This window comes from Bidens hawaiensis, unplaced genomic scaffold (genome assembly GCF_021521415.1).
Source record: "Bidens hawaiensis isolate Kalapana, Puna unplaced genomic scaffold, B.hawaiensis_p1.1 tig00024226_1, whole genome shotgun sequence".
Taxonomy (NCBI): domain Eukaryota; kingdom Viridiplantae; phylum Streptophyta; class Magnoliopsida; order Asterales; family Asteraceae; genus Bidens; species Bidens hawaiensis.
Genome location: NW_027493805.1, coordinates 336,851 through 340,661, shown reverse-complemented (window position 1 = coordinate 340,661; position 3,811 = coordinate 336,851).

Here is a 3,811-nt window from a genome sequence, read left to right as displayed (position 1 = left end):
TGTTACTAAACTTTATAAAAACAACAAATATAGTAAAATCATCTTTTATAAAAGGAATCATCAAATCAAGAACATGAACCCGTGTCCACATATCAATTTAATGAATTCTAACTAATGCAAATATCAAATATTTAGTTTCATATTAGGATGTAATGTTTTGGTAAAAAAATTGTCAATCTAATGCCTTCCATTATTAAGAAACCGAATTTAAGGAAATAATTAGGAAGAGAGAGATGAAGATCAGCAACAAATTACCCAAAATGCCCAAACCATGGTAAGTTAATTTCCTTAATGTTCTGAATAATTACTAGAATGCCACAATTGATTTGAGCCGTTGATGAAAAGATCTAATGGTCCAGATTTTATTATAGCACTTCTCGCAATAATCTCATTTAATTCATGAACTTAAACATATATATACACGCACACACACACACTAGTTTTTATCCACCGTATTACGGGGTTTGTTTTATATTATTTGTTTTTAATATTTATTTATTTTTTGAATTTTTATTTTTTATTGTATGTATGTGTGTAGGTGCGTATGTACGTGTGTAGGTACGTATGTTTGTATGTGTATGTATGTGTGTAGGTACGTAGTTTTCAATGTGGATCGGTACATTTGTATGTGTATAGGTAGGTTTGAATGTGTATTAAGACATAAATACAACCAACCTACATACACGTAGGTAACATCATAAGCAAGGGAGTGAAAAATTAGGGATTAATGGAGTTACACATTCACTTCTCGCACTTCTCGCTGTAATATCACTTCTCGGAAGATCCATCCCATATATATATATATATATATATATATATATATAAAATTGTAACACAATGCCATGTAACACTATGTCAAATTTTGGTTAAAGCCATTTTTTTTGTTATTTTTTTCTTTTGTTTTAGTTTTGGTACATAACGAAGCTAACGAAAACCGACCAAATGCCAAATTGATTATGTTTTGTTTTAGTTATGGTAGCGTAATGAACGTGACAAAAACGACTGACTTCGTGTAGACTCACCATCTCAACATCCGGGATCGACAATAGTCGAGTTTTACCAACGCTTGAATTTTATCGACCGACGCCATCCTATTGGTCTACCTCAATTATTATAATTTATTTGTTTTTTTTTTGTTTTAGTTCCAGTACAATAATGCAGGTAACCGAAACCGACCGAATTCGCTTCGACTTACCACCTCAAGGCTTGGGTTTTACCGCCGCTCAAGTTTTACCAACATGCCTGCCCGGCGCAACGCGCCCCGGTAAAACACTTGCTATATATATATATATATATATATATAAGAAAAGTTTGGTGTCGCTAACCAAGTGGCGGCACTAAACTTGTCCATACCATTTAATTTGATTTTTTTTAGTATTGGTAGCATAGCGAACGTAACGAGAACCGACCTAACATCTTTTGTTTACGTAACGAAAACATACCGAATTCGTATAAACTCCCTGTATCAACGTCCAGGACTGACAATGCTAGGGTTTTGATGCCATTTGTTTTTTTTGTTTTAGTTTCGGTATCATTACGAACGTAACGAAAACCGACCGGATGCCAATTTTCTATTTTTTTTGTTTTAATTCCGATACCGTACTACGAACAAGAAAGGAACTGACCAAATTCGCATAAAGTCAGTGCCTTTTGTTTTAGTTCCAGTACCACAGTAACGAAAATCGACCAACTGCCAGTTTTGTTTTAAACCTGGAACGTAAGAAACCGATTGAATTCACGTCGACTTATCGTCTCAACGCTCGAGACCGACAACGTTTGAGTTTTACCACCACTCAGGTTTTACCGACCTGCACGGCGCAACGTGCCGAGTAAATTCCTAGTTCGATATATATAATTGCTTAATGTGTGACCATCATATATCAGTAGCTATGTTTTTATATATCTTAGTGCCTACGGCATATATATATATATATGGTTTGGATCAAATATAAATGAAATTAACGTGCTTAACGTGAGAACCAAATAGAGTAATTATGTATACAAGTAGAGTAATTATGTAATTATATCATAGCGTAATTATCATAAAGTAATTACTCTATTACTCTACTTGTATATATAATTACTCTATTTGATTCTCACGTTAAGCACGTTAATTTCATTTATATTTGATCCGAACCCTATATATATATGCCGAAAGCACTAAGATATATAAAAATATAGCGTAATTATCATAAAGTAATTACATAATTACTCTACTTGTATATATAATTACCCTACTTGATTCTCACGTTTAATACGTTAATTTCCTTTGTACGTTAACATTCTCCCGTATATATATATGCCCGGCCCAAGGGGTGGGCAGGGAGGGCTCAAGTCTTTAAGGTCCCGTCGCTTTTAATACTTTTTGTATACATGTATTTTGGACTAGGCCCATTGGTGTTAAAAAAAAGCCCAATTCACATTTAACAAAAACAAATTATTTAGCGAGGGTTATGATTCAAACGCAGCCGAGTCATACGACCATCGCCATTAGCTTCCAAGTTCTGAGTCTGACGTCCGAGGATATTCTGGCAGCTGGCGACTAGCTTGATATGGCTATTACATGTTGCTAACATTAAAGCTTTATAACTTATTAATCTTATTTTAATTTTGTTTCGTATCTCAATTTATTTGTTAACTGTTATACGTTCATGTTAATTGTTAATATTTATAATTACTCAGTTAACACACTTAATAGTTGTTCTGTTAAATCTTAGTCTCTAATTAATGTTTTAATTATTTAATGTTAACTAATTTTATATTTGTTATTTTGTTAATGTTAGCTTTATTATTTGTTAATTAGCTATGTTAATGTCGTTCAATAAAAATTAGCCATGTTAATATTTGTCTTTTAGATAGTATGCCTCCTAAGTTTAAAAACTTATCCGGTAGTCAAAAATATAAGAAGAGAAAAATATAAAGATAAGTTAAGAAAGACATGAATCGAGAAGAATGCGAAGATTACGTTTTAGTTAGATATTTTGCTAAAAAATCTTGTTTTGTGTTTTATTATTATTATTATTATTATTATTATTATTATTATCACATTTGTTTAAAATATATAAGAGTTTTTAAGTTTGTATATATTTTAGGGCTTTTTCTTTTATATGTCCCAGGCCTTGGTTCCCGGCCTTGGTTTTGTTTTTATTCTCAGAGACGCCCTGTATATATCCAACATGTATATCTAAATGATCTATTTGAAAATTCTTTTAAGTGTTTTTTGTTATACAGCCCATTCGACTATAAATAGTTCTCTAGTTCTCTCTTTAAGAGCAGTTCTCTCTAGATCCCACCTATATATATATATATATATATATATATATATATATATATATATATATATATATATATACTAGTAGGGAACCTGCGCGATGCTGCGGTGTCGACAATTTGCAACACTATACTCATGTATGTTAGTTTATAATCCTCTCATGATATTTTGTAAATTTGTGACGAAAATTACCAGCGCGTTGCGAATTAGAACGGCCAAAACTACCCGTATACGTTTTGTATGACCTAGATGAGCTAAAAACACTTTAATACTTCAAAACATTTATTTACTACACCAAAATATGAACAATTTAGTTAAGCTGCTAATTACAACCTAAACTTGGCCTTCGAGCAATAAAAATCAGTTAGTTACTTTTATGCAGCAAATGTCACACTAAACGTGCGTCTCTTTGGAACCCAATCCCGATCAAGAAGATCCTCTAAAATCAGTTGCCACAATAGCAACAAAAAAGCCCATAAATGCAGCTGTGTTGCATAAATGTGAGCCTGAAATGAAGTCAAATTGCACCTAAATCAAATT